The sequence below is a fragment of the Lepidochelys kempii genome, chromosome 3 (assembly GCF_965140285.1).
Source record: "Lepidochelys kempii isolate rLepKem1 chromosome 3, rLepKem1.hap1, whole genome shotgun sequence".
Lineage (NCBI taxonomy): Eukaryota > Metazoa > Chordata > Testudines > Cheloniidae > Lepidochelys > Lepidochelys kempii.
The window spans coordinates 120,304,540-120,320,513 of record NC_136382.1 but is presented as its reverse complement, the minus strand read 5'-3'; the positions used below and the strand labels follow the sequence as shown (position 1 = coordinate 120,320,513).

Sequence of the window (15,974 nt, the reverse complement as noted above, 5' to 3'; positions counted from 1 at the left end):
CAGGGCCTTCTGAATATTCTGCTGTACTCAGATTACATTTCTCCACAATGGAGAGAAAGTAAAAAGACAAAACAAAACAAAAACACAACACAACACACAAAACTTCTGACAGAGACAGGTTTTTCCTAAATGTTCACAGTTCATTCTCAGATTTCTGCCCAGGGTAGGTTTCAAAACACCAAAGCTGCTAGAATCTGTGAATGTAATGAATTTTTTCCTCCCTGGAGACTCTCTCAGGAACCCCTTGCTCAAATGAGCCCACATTTGGATCATTAATCCTACCCTATACATCCATGAGGTACAGCAAATTTCAAGACAATTTGTGTAAGCGCACAAATACTAGAGCACTAAGAAGAGTCATCCTTTTAACAGGAAGGACTTCTCAACCTTACCTAGAGGACAGACACCGCTTCATTGTAATACTGTAAAAAAAAAACGTAAGGGAAAATGGAGAGGAGGGGGACTACATATTCCTCATCAGCATAGCAGGCTCAGAGTGATGTAAAGTGGCTCACTCAATTCAGCGAGATGTTCTCGACTGAAAAACAACACTCAGTGGAGATGAATACAGCAGCCTGAAACAGTAGCTCCAAGACATGCGAACAATCCCACCATTCATTGTCAGTGGATGTTAGAAGGATAACAAATCCTTTTACCTCCTCCATTTGTGCATGCTCAGTGTAATCTATTAGGTGTGAGAATAGGTATGTAAGCCTTAAGCTGTTTGGCATATGCCTAATTGGAGAAGCAAACTCTTCTTTAATAAATTAATTTGATTCCCCCAAAGGGCTGGTGGGTACCATGCACTCTGTTGGGGGTAACTCAAGATTTGGTACCCTGATTTGATCTTTATTGGGGCTGTTGATTAATTGCAGTTAACTCACACGATTAACTCAAAAAAATTAATCGCGATTAATCGCAGTTTTAATTGTACTTTAAATAGAATACCAATTGTAATTTATTAAATATTTTGGATGTTTTTTACATTTTCATATATATTGTATTCTGTGTTGTAACTGAAATCAAAATGCATATTACTTTTTATTACAAATATTTGCACTGTAAAAATGATAAACAAAAGAAACAGTATTTTTCAATTCACCTCATTCAAGTACTGTAGTGCAATCTCTTTGCCGTGAAAGTGCAACTTACAAATGTAGATTTTTTTGTTACATAACTGCACTCAGAAACAAAGTTCACTCAGTCCTACTTTTTATTCAGCCAATTGCTAAGACAAACAAGTTTGTTTATATTTACAGAAGATAATTCTGCCCTCTTCTTATTTATGTCACTTAAAAGTGAGAACAAGCATTTGCATGGCACTTTTGTAGCTAGCATTGCAAGGATTTACGTGCCAGATATGCTAAACATTCGTATGCCCCTTCATGCTTCGGCCACCATTCCAGAGGACATGCTTCCATACTGATGATGCTCGTTAAAAAAAATGCATTAATTAAATTTGTGACTGAACTCCTTGGGGAAGAATTGTGTGTTCCCTGCTCTGTTTTACCCACATTCTGCCATATATTTCATGTTACAGCAGTCTTAGATGATGACCCACCACATGCTGTTCATTTTAAGAACACTTTCACTGCAGATTTCATGAAACACAAAGAAGGTACCAATGTGAGATTTCTAAAGATAGCTACAGCACTCGACCCAAGGTTTAAGAATCCCAAGTGCCTTCCAAAATCTGAGAGGGACGAGGTGTGGAGCATGCTTTTAGAAGCCTTAAAAGAGCAAGACTCCGATGCTGAAACTACAGAACCCAAACCACCAAAAAAGAAAATCAACCTTCTTCTGGTGGCATCTGACTCAAATAATCATAGAACTGGAAGTGACCCCATAGGTCATCTAGTCCAGTTCCCTGCACTCATGGCAGGACTGCGTATTATCTACGCCATCCCTGACAGGTGTTTGTCCAACCTGCTCTTAAAAATCCCCAATGATGGAGATTCCACAACCTCCCTAAGCAATTCATTCCAGTGCTTAACCACTCTGACAGTTAGGAAGTTTTTTCCTAATGTCCAACCTAAACCGCCCTTGCTGCAATTTAAGCCCATTGCTTCTTGTCCTATCCTCAGAGGTTAAGAACAACAATTTTTCTCCCTCCTCCTTGTAACAAACAACCTTTTTTGTACTTGAAAACTGTTATGTCCCCTCTCAGTCTTCTCCTCTCCAGACTAAACAAACCCAATTTTTTCAATCTTCCCTCATAGATCATGTTTTTTAGACCTTTAATCATTTTTGTTGCTCTTCTCTGGACTTTCTCCAATTTGTCCACATCTTTCCTGAAATGTGGTGCCCAGAACTGGACACAATACTCCAATTGAGGCCTAATCTCCTTTTTTGTTTACAATACTCCTGCTAATACATCCCAGAATGATGTTTGCTTTTTTGCAACAGTGTTACACTGTTGACTCATAATGAAAATGAACATATGTCGGTTCACACTGCTTTGGATTATTATCGAGGAGAACCAGTCATCAGCTTGGATGCATGTCCCCTTGAATTGTGGTTGAAGTTGAAGCATGAAGGGACATATGAATCTTTAGAGCATCTGGCACATACATATCTTGCAACGCCAGCTACAACAGTGTCATGAGAACGCCTGTTCTCACTTTCAGGTGGCACTGTAAATAAGAAGAGGGCAGCATTATTTCCTGCAAATGTAAACAAACTTGTTTGTCTGACTGATTGGCTGAACAAGAAGTAGGGCTAAGTGGACTTGCCGGCTCTAAAATTTTACATTGTTTTATTTTTGAATGAAGTTTTTTTTTGTACATAATTCTACATTTGTAAGTTCAACTTCCATGACAGAGATTTCACTACAATACTTGAATTAGGTGAACTGAAAAATACTATTTCTTTTGTTTTTTTACTGTGCAAATACTTGTAACCAAAAATATAAAGTGAGCATTGTACACATTGTATTCTGTGTTGTAACTGAAATCAATATATTTGAAAATGTAGAAATATTTAAATAAATGGTATTCTATTATTGTTTAACAGTGCGATAAATAACGATTTATTTTTTAATTATGCGATTAATCACTATTCATTTTTTTTAAAAATCGCTCGACAGGCCTAATCTTTATCTGTGAGGGGAAAAATAGCTGCTAGAATGTGTCAACTTTAGGAAGAGTTCCTCCCGCCCTTCTCCCTGCAGGATGTACCTCGGGAACCCCTGCATCAAACAGCCCTAAATCTGGAGCACTGACCATCCATTGTGCCCCCATGACACACCACAAATTTCAAGGCAATCTGATCAACCATATGGACTTCAGAGTGCTTAGAACTGTTGAGCTCTAGATAGAAAGCTGGTGTTAATCCTAACTATAGTGTAACTTTTACTGTGCTAAAATTATAATTGTAGCATTATTGCATGGTCACACTACAGGGCACAATTGAGATTTTTGTGATGCCTTAACAATGCATACCATTCCCTAACATGTTAGGATTTCTTTTAAGTTTAACCTTAACTCTGAATTTTCAGAGTTTGTAAAGTTTGATTTTGGGAAATACTCAACCTTAACCCCAGTTTAATATAATTTTTATCTGGGAACGGACATATACTATTCTGTACAAGAATGTCCTACCACTATTCAATACCTTTTAAAAGTCATTACACAAAGGAACATAGGGGACTGCTAAATGAACCCTTGGACCGTATACATTAGAAGGAAAAAATTATTCCTTAAATGCAAAAATTTAAGGAAGCAGATTTCTTAAATCCAGTAGTGTAGGTCATTAACTAAACATCATTTTGAGGAGCAAGGTTCAAATCTATTTAAATAGCTTGATGACTAGCTTTCAAGAATGTGTGAAAACTTGGCAGAGACTGAGACAAACAGCAATTACCAAAAAGCAAGAGAGGCTGCAGGGCCTCTCCCTATCAGACCACCCAGCATACAACAAACCCCATAATAAGAATGGCTAAATTCAGCTGTTATGAAAATCCACTGGAGTTACAGAAGAGATGGATTTGGACCTAGGAATTTAAAAGAATGTTAGGCAGCAATGTTGAACATAACAGCAAGATAACCCCAAACTCCTCCATAATAATTCAACTATGATCATGCACATTCTCTGAGGTTCACTGCAAAGATGTGCTACAATCAAGAAACAGCGTGGTATGACTCTCCTCTTCTATTGCTACATGAATTAACTCTAACGATCAAATGACAAAGCTGAAAGTAGTGGATAGATATGGTAAATAATGCAAATCTCTCTGAAAAATAGCTGCTGTTATTACAGCTCCAAAACTAGCAAGCACATTTTATAATATTTTTAAATCAAAGGAGAATTTTTAAAACATCAATATATAAAATCACCTATTTTAGAAGATAAATGGGAAATTTTTCATTAATTTTATATCAGGAACCTCGGTCCTACCAAATCATCAGCTTCTTTAAAAAATCCAAACAGATATGGCATATCTTTGACAAACAAAAGGCTTTCAAAATTACTCCCTCACAAACAGCAAGACAATCATAAAGGCTTTTCAAGTTCAAGTCCTGTTTACGGACTAATTTCTGCGCATTTTGAAATTATAAATACTTTTATTCTTTTTCTTTCCATATTGTACAAATAAAGCTGTTCTCACACTATTAGCTGATTAACAAATTTCTGTCTCTCTCTCTCACACACACAGACCCAATTTGTACTGTTTCAAATAGTTCACACAGAAGGTTAAGATGAAGTTCTAACTGTAGACACACAACAGCACTACTTAGGTAATCCTAAGTAGTTATAAACACAATAAAACTGAGAAGACAAAAAATCCCACAATTTGGGGAAATACTGAATACCCCTAGCTCTATCCCCTGATGAGTTTTTATTTTTATAAATAAGAATTTCCAAGTCGAATTCTCCATTGCTTGCACCTTATGAAGTTTTACACCTAAGCAAAGTAAGTGCACAGTCTTGTGCAGAAAGTCTTCCTTCTGATTTGGTAGTGTTTTGTACCCACGCTACAGACACATCAGTAACTTCACAGGATACAAGTGCAGAATCAGGCCCTGCAACAGGCCCTCTTGGTGGTAAGGGAGAGGCTCACAAGAGGATCATCTTCTAACAAAGCGCCCTGTGGAATGAATGAATGGTGAACCAGAGGGATTACTACAGAGTGAAGAGTTCTACAAGAGGGGCTCAGTAACCCTACTCCCAATTATTTCTAGGTCACTAATTCCCATGACATTTTGTTTTCTGGAATTTTGCACATCAAAAGTCTATTACCTAAAACTTTCAAAACAACCTTTACTCAAAAATCCTGGGAAAACATCACTAACAGGGCCCATTACAATATAAAGGTATGTGCGTGAAGCCCCACTGAAATAAATGATATTTTGCACTCAATCTGTCCTGGGTATACTGCTACACACATGAGAAGCAATAAACATATTAAACTTGTCTTTTGAAGAGATAAGCTTTGAATCTAAATCACTTCCTGCAGCTGCTTCAATTAAAAAAAGAACTGAAGGATCTCATCCACATTGTACATTAGTAACTTTTTATTGTTAAAAATTAAGCACTAAGGGCTGTTTACTCTTTCCCAACTGCGATGTATCGAGCGGAGCAAAGAATAAAATGGGGCTTTACTCCCTTCCTCCTAAAAGGAGCAGAGTAAAAACAGTGACAACTCAGTCACATGCTCCCCTTTCCCCAGAGACTTAGAAAGCGTTTGCTGCAACTTCATACGGTTAGGCTCCACAGGTGTTGAGAAAGTTATGCCAGCCGCACTCAAGCCATGTTTTAATTGCCTCCTAGACAGACTACTGCAACTTCTCTACGTAGGGCCTAGCATAATCACCACAAGTAGAAGGTGCCGCTGGTGAAGTATGTTGCAGGCTGCCTCATTAATAACTAAGGCTGACATGAATGAATCATGTTACAGTACTGCCAGCCCTAACTATTAAAATAATCATGAGACCGGCTTAAACGTGAAATTAAAAAAAAAAATTGGGTCTTTAGTCGTCTTCTAGGTTTTGAGCCTTGTCTACATTTAAAAGCTTAACAGGTGTAACTATGGTGGTGAGTGGTGTATTTTAGGTGAATTTATGTTTCGGTTTTTAAAAACCAAAGTAGCACTAACTATGGTGGTGAGTGGTGTATTTTAGGTGAATTTATGTTTCGGTTTTTAAAAACCAAAGTAGCACTAGCACCTTTTTCTTTTAAATGGCAGCTTAGGTTCGGCTGTCAGCCACAAGACTCCAGGAGCGGAGGTTTTTAAGCAAACACCAAATACTGCAAGATGCACAACCCTAGAAGAGTTGACAACAGTGCAAAAATGAACTCCATGGCTTCTTGTTTATTTCAGGACTAGTTTCAGTGTCTTGATCCTAATTTACAAAGTTCTTATTAGTGTGGGACCTAGATAGCTCAGGACTCTCTTGGTTGGCATAGAGCCTGAAGATGACAAATTAACTTAACCACAAAATGGAATCTAACCTCGGGGAGTTGTGTTGTTGCCTAGGTTCCCCCCAAGCTACATCACCACCAGCTAACAATTCCAAAGGTATTACACTGCTTCTTAAGTATTAGGAGTGCTTTTAAATTCCAGGCTAGAGAGCAGAGCATCCTCAGAAGGATCCCCTCTACCCCCCAGAAAAGGAATTCCTTGCCATAGGAGGGCCAGATCATGTCCAAGCCTAACTTGGCTCATATAAAAAACATTAAACAAAAAACCCAACTCAACTTTTGATAAAGTCTTTCCCCATCTCACCTTCTTCAACCTCTAGTTCCTGGCAGCACGTTCTCCATGAGGTTCTCTTGACTTCAAAATTCACTCCCCACGTTGGTCTATAATTGGCCAAGTGTGTTGACTTATGGGCATGCTGCAAAGTTCACTTCCTTCAGGTTTGGGGAGGGCCAAAATGGCTGGAGAGATTTTAACAGTACATTTGAATTTTAATATTTTTGCTGACTGAACAGTGGTATGAATGTGTCCGGACAAAGAGGGAAAGAAAGGAAGAAAGTGCTCCTATTTTAGTTTTGCAATAATTTTTAGCTGTATTTTTTAATTAACACAAGGCCACTGAAAGCTCAGGATAGGAGTTCTCTGTATGCACATTTAAATCCAAATAAGCAAATATTTTTCAAGTTGTGTTAGCAGAAGGAAGTGACATTTCAGTTATTGGCTTTATCAAGATGTCTAATATTCTGATAATACAGCATGAACAGGAATGATCATCTTGAAAAAGGCTGCTGACTGAAATTATAATTGCCCCTACTAACAGACACTTGCTTATTCCAGTAATAATTGTTTGCACTATATACTATCTAAATTGCCCTATTCAAATAGAGGTCATACTCGCAAGCATTGTCTTGTGGACAAAACTATTCTGAGATATATCTATTACAGAAATTCAGTATTTCTTTATAATGGAAGAAAAAAGTTAAATCTTGAATGGAAAGTCTCCTTATTAATGGTTAAAAGTTTAGAATATCAAAAAAGAAGAAAACAATATGGCATCTATATAACTGTTTAATTTTCGCTCATGAACAGCATGTTCTGCAAACTGATGTAATTTAAGTAACTTCCCAGAGATTTACATAAGAGTGGTCAGTTTAAGTGATCTGTGCAGATCAGTTAAATATTTTGCCTGATATTTTACATACAGGACCTGAAGGGAAGGAAGGAACAAACAAGAAAAAGCAAATAAGAAATGCTTATTCAACCAACTCTTTACACAAACATTGTTTCAGCAAGAAAGGAATTTACATTAAAAACCGAGTGAGTTCAGTAAAATACTTTAAAAGCTGTTTCATATACAATTTTGGCTTCTAATATTTCATTATAATTCCCAGCCCTTACACAGTGGAGTTATTACTATAATTTTGTTCAGCAATTACCATAATACACAAAATATGGTGTAAACTGAATAATATTTTATGTAGTGATGAATAATGGAATATTACAGCTCTCTTTCCTAGAAAGTGTAATTTACTTCTTCAATTTAACAGTTCTCTAGTTTTGTCAACTAGAAAGTGTCACAAGAAGGTGAAACAAAGCAAGTAAAGCCGTTATCCTATTTATCTTTATTGTAACTTTAAACACTTTTAAAAAAACATTTTGAATTATGTAATCTGTTACTGTATGTATAGTTCCATTAAAAAAAAAATCGCACTAAAGAGACACTTTTCCTGTCACTATTTATATGGACATTTGCCAGCTGATTTTGCAAGAGGTATAATGTGATCTCTTCTACCCCTCAGGCAATCCTGTCATGGAAACCAAAGCAAAACTCTGTTACTGCACTGTTCCCAGAATATTTTCTCTGGAATTACAGCAAGAGATTCTTGGTATGTGACTTTTCAATATCACTCAGGTTCTGGTGTCCTCTTAATATAAGATGGGGAAATAACTCTCCTAATATGCTCTCAGACCCATAAATACACTTCAATTCTTGCCTGAAATTCAGAAGTTTCTTAAAACAGGAAACTGATAACATATGCACAAAACTATAAAGGGAAGTCTCATGTACACATACTCCCACACACTGCTACCACCACCATGGAAGCCAACGTAAACCTGGACCACAAGAACATACCAACCACAAACTAGAAAGATCACTATCTGACAGATTTGTACCAAAAGAAGAAAAGGATAGCATTACAGAACGTAAATCATATCATATCCTATTGCCAGCGACTCCCAAACTTCATGCGATGGAGCATCCCTTAAAATGGATTAGAGGATGTGTATCCTACCCAATCACATTCCCTTATGTGATACCCCAGCACAACTGCTGCCATTTTTTGGTACATTCTTTTTCCCCTGTTCTTACCTGCCTGTAGCATCTACTCCCTGGAAATGGAAAGCAGGCTTTTTCCAAGGACCCACTTGCTGCGTTCTCCAGAGCAACAGGAACACATCTGAACAGGGGAGAAATTTTCCGAACTATGAAACTTCCTGCAATCTCCACTTTTCTCTTCTGCTTGTGCTCTGGTTGGCCAACTCTGTCCTGCCACACACCCTTTTCTTGAAAAGCCTGCCTCCTTCAGGTTTGGGAAACAATATACTATCTTCACAGACACAAGCTACACCATACAAAGATTACAAACGTAGCATTTTTACTTGAAATGTATCCCAACGTGAAGCCCAAGACCGTCAAAGATTCAGCTCTCCACTATTAACAGCTTTTCTATACATAAAAATGTCACTACTTGAGAGTCTGATATCCTAGAGCCTTGCAGGGTTAGAAGTGTGAGGTTTATCCCACTGGCAAGGCGAAGGCCCAAGCATCTCAGCAGGAGCCAGCTCCTGCTCCTAACATTAGAAGGTTTCAAGATAAAAAAAATTTAGCCAAAATTTGAGAGATAAAACAATTGTTCATCTTTGGAAGTGATTCACATTTCTCTCCTTCTGAGGCATATACAGTTGACCTCATGGTAATTATGTACCTGGGCTTTGCAGGCGGAAAACCATAAGTTACCTAAATAAAACATTTAACTCTCTAAAACATCTCAAAATAATTTTTATGTAATATATATTCTGTACTTGTCACATGGTAGTGTGGCATTATGGTTTTATTAATACTGGTCCAGGTGGATCTGCATAAAATGCACTTGTGGCTTCATCACTCATGGCAAAAGTAAAAAGGCCATCCTAAACTTTTACCAAACTACACCATGTATTCCACGGTTTACACATACACATTTATATGTATGCATTTTTTGAGCCACAGGGAGAGGGGAGGGAAGTGTATGAGAGGGGGATGTATGAAAATGGATACATTAACCCAGTCCGGGAGAATAAAGGACTATAGCCACAAAATGGGGTTCAGTATATGTAGCAGCAGCACAGCTTCCCATTGCACTACACCACTATGCCTTAACCCTTACCTAGAGGGAAAGGATTTGAAATACGTAAAAACTTGACTCTGAAATTCAGATGTATTTTTTTCAGTACTCTGCCTTCTCTGATAAAACAGAGCAGAGGGTAAGAATGGATGGATTAAATCATGAAAGAACCCCAACAAACAAAACAGCTGCACGTCGAATTTTTGGACTACCACACTTGACATTGTGAACTTAAAGATTATGTACACCATTCCCTACAAGAGTAATTCTGTTGCCCTCTGACATATTACAACAAAGATTCATTTTGTGTATCCATTACATAATGCTGTATGACAGTTTCTGACTAGCACTTAGAAGATCAAAACATTGAAGGGTTCACTGGCACTGAAAGCCCACCAATTGATTCAGAATTTAATTCCGAATAGTTTGCTAATCAAAATCCAAAAGCAGTACCAAATATGTACTTGAACTTCTTTTTTGATAAAGTGAATAGTGAGAAGTTACACTTGGTGTTCTGATGAAGTTATCTTTAAGGTAGTGAACTAAATTATCGTCATTCTGTTGCTGTGATTGTTTCCATTTTCCGCATGTTAGACTTTGTTTTGTGACAGTCACTTCCATACTATCTTGATGGTCGATGCTATTTTGTAACCACCAGGCAGAAGGTTCTAACAAGATTTGGCTGGCAGGACCAAAAAAAAAAAAAAAAAAAAAAATTGAAGACATCAAAATGTACACACAGAAGGCATGGCATGGCCCTCAACTGTATTCTACAATCTTGATACAGATTCAACATTTCACATTTTGTATATTAAATAGCTCTTAATCCTTTATCCCTGAAGTCCAAAAATTGCCTAAACATTGCATTTTATTGTGTGTTGTAAATAAAGTTCCACCCCACCCCCATGAGCTAAACAGTTTACTATCAACTTGTTTAATATTGAAGAATCTGTGGGGGAAAAAAATTAACAGTGGCCAGGGTTGTAAAAGGGGCAGCTGGCAAGTTTATGTATTTAGAAAACAAAAAACCCCACAGAAATAACAAGGTAGATGGCAACCATTACAGTACAAAGTTGTCAGGGTATTGTTGCATTCCTTTCCCCAATCCTTCAACTGTTTGTCTGACCTCCCCATTCAACTTCCTGTGCGTGCACGAAAGGTTGCTGGAATGCATAGACATCAGGCCTTTTGTTAGTGTCTAAAACCTGAGATGTGGGTTCTCAGCAACTGTTGGAATCAGGCCCCTTAGACTAACGAGGGTGAGAAAACCTGGATTTGTGCTGGAAATGGCCCAACTTGATTATCATACACATTGTAAGGAGAGTGATCACTTTAGATAAGCTATTACCAGCAGGAGAGTGGGATGGGAGGAGGTAGTGTTTCATGGTCTCTGTGTATATAATGTCTTCTGCAGTTTCCACAGTATGCATCCGATGAAGTGAGCTGTAGCTCACGAAAGCTTATGCTCAAATAAATTGGTTAGTCTCTAAGGTGCCACAAGTACTCCTTTTCTTTCTGCGAATACAGACTAACACGGCTGTTACTCTGAAACCTTTTAAATTATACTGTCACTTGGCAGCCATTATATTTATGCAGCACCTAGTGCAATAGGGTTCTGGTCCATGATGAGAATCCCTAAATGCTATAATAATATTGAAACATTTATATTGGGTCCAGAGTTTTTAATCCACAACCTCATAATGTAAACAACTGTTCAGCAAGAACATGCACAAAAATCTATTCAGGGTTAAAAAAAAATCAAAGATTTTACAAGTTCATCTTCCCTCCAAATACCAACCAACCACCCACTACTACAACCACTCCAGTAGTTTAATCCCACAACGTGACCTCTCAAAATGTCTATAACCTAGCTGGAATATTACAGAAACACACGACAGTGGTCACTATTACATGGCACCTGTAACTGAAAAAATTGTGCTCCCTCTACTGGCTCTGAAGCAAGTTTGCTAATGAACACCACTCTCTAACCTGTGCTGTCATCCCCAATGTTGGCACACAAAGGAGGAAATGAACAGAAAAGCTATCTTAATTGAAGCTCTATAAAAACAGAAAAAGACGGTCAGTGTTTAAACAGAGGCAAAAAAGAAAGTTGTTCTCAGGAGAGTGTAAGAGTGACCCATGAACAATGGCAAGTAAAATAAATACTTTAAGATGCAACTTGATACTGTTTTTATAAGTAAAATTCAGATAAAAACTTAAGGGCTCAGTTCTTTTCTCTACCAGTCTGCCTACACTGTCGTTTATCTTAGAAAATCAGGCACTTCACTTGCTGACTTGACAAGAACCCCCTAGGTACCCATCAGGTACTGCAGAGCAAGACTAAAGCCTGAAGTCTATAAAAACACAAAACTGATAAAGCTGGACTTACTACCTAGAGCAAAACTGTAGATAGAAGGATGAGAAGTACCACCCTTACTGGAGAAAGCACAACATAAATAAAACGCAAATATAGCGCCAAGCAATAGAGAAACATCCATCTTTATGGGGGGGGGGGGGGAGAAATGAGAGAAAGAACGTCTCCACCAGTTGGTAGGAAAATAGTTATCAGAATATGACTGGTATGGGAATTTGTTTTAACAGGAAAAAAAATATAGAAAAATATTCCTTAAAAAGTAATGGCTAATGTACTGTCCTGTGCAATCTGCATTAGTGGTCACTTACATTTTGTACTTGACCATTTGGTTAACTACTACTACATCATTTTCCAAATCTAGAGATAGTCAACCTTCTCTAGTCTGCACTTATGCCTTGTATCTCAGCCAACTCTCCCTAGTGGCTCCGAAGTTGTGCCAACATGCCCACTTCCTCAGCCTTCCTATGGTTAGGAAAGAATCCCTTGCGATCTTTGAAGAGGGTTATTGCACAAACCTCTGACTTCTAAACTGTTTCTATAACACACAATATTTAATTCCGCTTTTTGACTGCTTTGATGAACAGCGAACTTTAGTTTTGACTCAAGTCCTTCCATTGTATATGTGAAATAGTTTATTTCATAGCTTCATGTGAGTAAATTCCAGAAAGGCATACTGGGAGGATCCCTTCAGAAAGATTTTAAAAAAATAGATTCCAAGGTCAGAAGGGATCACTATGATCTAGTCTGAACTTCTGTATAACACAGGCCACACAAATCCCCCAAAATAATTCCATTTGAAATAGAGCCTATCTTTTAAAAATACATCAAAAGCTGATTTTCAAATGGTCAGCAGATGGCAAACACACCCATGATCTTTGGTAAACTGTTCTAATAGTTAATTACCTTCACTGTTAAAAATTTATACCTTTTTTCCCAGTCTGAGTTTGTCTAGCTTCAACTTCCAACCACTGGATCTTTTTACACCTCTGTCTGATAGAATGAAGAGCCCACTATCAAGTATTTGTTCCCCATGTAGGTAGTTTATCAATCAAGCTTGTTATCTCAATAACAACAACAAAAAAGATATCAAGGTAGTTTGACCAGACCTGTTTTCCATCAACCCATGTTGATTGGCATGATATTATCTTCCTTCGATTCTTTATTAATGGAGTCCCATATCAACTGCTCCATTATTTTGCCCATAAACAGCGTCAGACTGACAGAACTATAATTACCTGGATCATCCTCTTTACACTTTTCAAATATTGTGTTATAGTAACAGGTTAGAGGTCAGAGTACTGTGTGTAATAATCCTCTCTACAGATTGCAAGGGATTCTTTCCTAACCATAGAAAGGCTGAGGAAGGGGGCTTGTCGCTGGTAAGGACTGGCTGAGCTACAAGGAGTTAACACAGACTAGAGAGGGTTGACTGTCTTTTTAAAAATATTGGTGGAACATTAGCTTTCTTCCAGTCTTCTGGAACTTTCACAGGGTTCCAAAATTCATTGAAAATCAACAGTAACAGTCCAGCAGGCAACTCAGCCAGTTTTTTTAAAACTCTTGGATGCAAGTTAGCTGGATCTGATTATTTTAAAATGTGATTTTTTTCTTTAGGAAGGATTTAAATTTGGAGGTGCAGGCTTAAAATAAAAAGGGCAGAGTGGCCCAGTAGATTGGACTGTGACTCAGGAGATGTGGGGTTCTATCCCTCACTCTACCAGTGATTTGTGTGTGACCCTGGTGAAACCACTTCACCCCTATGTGTCTGTTTGCACCCCCTACCCTTTGTCTGTTAGATATTTAGAGTACAAACTCTTCTAGGCAGCAAATAGAACTGTTAGCATGCATAGTACGGTTTTTGGCACAATCAATCAACCCCCAATTATGATCATTTGTATTACCATAGTGCCAAGGAGCCCTACTCATAAACCAGGACCCACTGTGCTGTACAAACACAGAATGAATCAGTTGGGATCTTTAGATACTGCTGTAACAAATTATAAGTAACTAGATACATAGCAGTAGAGGAAAGCTCCAAGTCAAGGCTTTCACAATATAATAGAAAAAATAAAAGCCTCGAGGACTTAAAATAACATTGTATTTCACTCCGGTAATCATCAGACTTCACATACAAATAAATATGGTTACAAAAAATAAAAGTGTAAGAAAGAATACATGAAACTAGAAATCACTAGGCATCTCTTTTTAGGCATTTCTCCCCCAACCCTTAAAAGTCTCAGTCAGGTTTTCTGAAATGGTATTGAGTCAGGTTTGCACAAGCACTTAGATAGCTTTCAATAGCCATTAATGGAAACCTTATGCTGAGAAACATTTTGAGCAACAGTTTGATTTCCATGTGTACACAGGGCTTATCAAACATTTTAGCCAACATCTGAGGAAATTAACTTTCAAATTCAGATAAAATAGCCTTTTACGAGAGTTATTAAAAATGGGAATGAAAATGAAAGACACTCTGAAGTGTTCAAGTTCTGTAATAAACAGGTTTCAGAGTAGCAGCTGTGTTAGTCTGTATTCGCAAAAAGAAAAGGAGTACTTGTGGCACCTTAGAGACTAACACATTTATTTGAGCATAAGCTTTCGTGAGCTACAGCCCACTCCATCGGATGCATTCCACAAAGCTTGTGCTCAAATAAATGTGTTAGTCTCTAAGGTGCCACAAGTACTCCTTTTCTTTTTGTAATAAACAAGTCATTTCAATGGCAGTTTCATGAAGACTAACTAGTTTTATCAGTGAGCAACTATAGGATCCATGGCTCAAAGAAATCATAGTAGTCAAGCATAACATTTGTCTATACAGAAAGATTTACTGAGTATTTGCACAAAGAAAAGTAGCAGTGTTCTAAAGAGAGAGAGGTGCAATTAAAGAAAAAGTAGTAACAGGATTTATATTTTTTTTTCATGTATCAATATTGTTTGTATTTCAGTGCATCTTGCTGTCACCAAAAGAAAACAAAACACACACAAATCTGCTGCCCATACTAAATATTTAAGCATTCTTTTCCACACAATATGTTAGCAGCACTGTGCCAGCCTAACTGTAATCTTTTGTAAATCTATGCATAAAAAACAATCAGGTTTGGTCTCCTGAGATTTAGGAAGACAGAAGGTGGAATTCACCCCCACCCCCTTCATGTCAGATCATGACAATCCACTGGGCCAATTCAGGAGTGGCCTTGATGGATCCTGAGGAAGTACTATCCTACTGGAGCACAAGGCTGGTGACAGAAGCAACATCTCAAGGATTTTGGGTGTGAATCAAAGTGGAGAGATAATCAAGCCGCCAATAGTAACATGCAGGATTTTCCATCATACAAGGCAATCCTCAGAAATCTTTATTATGAGCAATTCCACAGTTAAAGTTGCTAGACACTCTCCAATATAATGGAATTTTGGCCATCCTCTAACTTTCTGAAAGGCTCATTTACAACTGGAATTTCTTAAATAGGTGTGGTCTCTTGTCTGCAATATGTTTTTAATTTGATGCTAAGTGAGCAAAGCATTTTGAGGTTATGAAGGCTTGTGAAAAACACAAACCTAGATCTTTTGGGAGGAGTTTGTTTTCCTTTTTTGTTTGAGGGGAAGACGGGGGATTCCTTCTTTTTAAAGTCTCAACTTTTTAATAACATCCTTAACAACTGGTTGATTATTATCCTTTGGCAATATCTGCAACCACCCTCAATTAAAGATTTGACGAAGGAACTACAAGCCATGCCTGAGATGGGAAAACCCACCTATAGGTTTAGAGGAAAGAGCAAAGGTGTTCATTTAATCTGGG

At 37.7% G+C, this 15,974-nt stretch overlaps 1 protein-coding gene across 8 annotated transcripts in view; it reads right to left on the bottom strand.

Moving 5' to 3' along the window:
• Positions 1 to 15,974, bottom strand: part of ZDHHC14 (zDHHC palmitoyltransferase 14) — a 167,990-nt gene that overhangs the window by 105,017 nt on the left and 46,999 nt on the right. The window contains exon 1 of one of the 8 annotated variants that reach the window (XM_073337765.2): positions 6,725 to 7,182. The exons of the other annotated variants lie outside the window; for them this stretch is intronic. The gene's annotated coding sequence lies outside the window, so the exon portion shown is untranslated. Of the gene's footprint in view, positions 1 to 6,724; positions 7,183 to 15,974 lie in introns of those variants that run through there. 8 annotated transcript variants of the gene reach the window in all.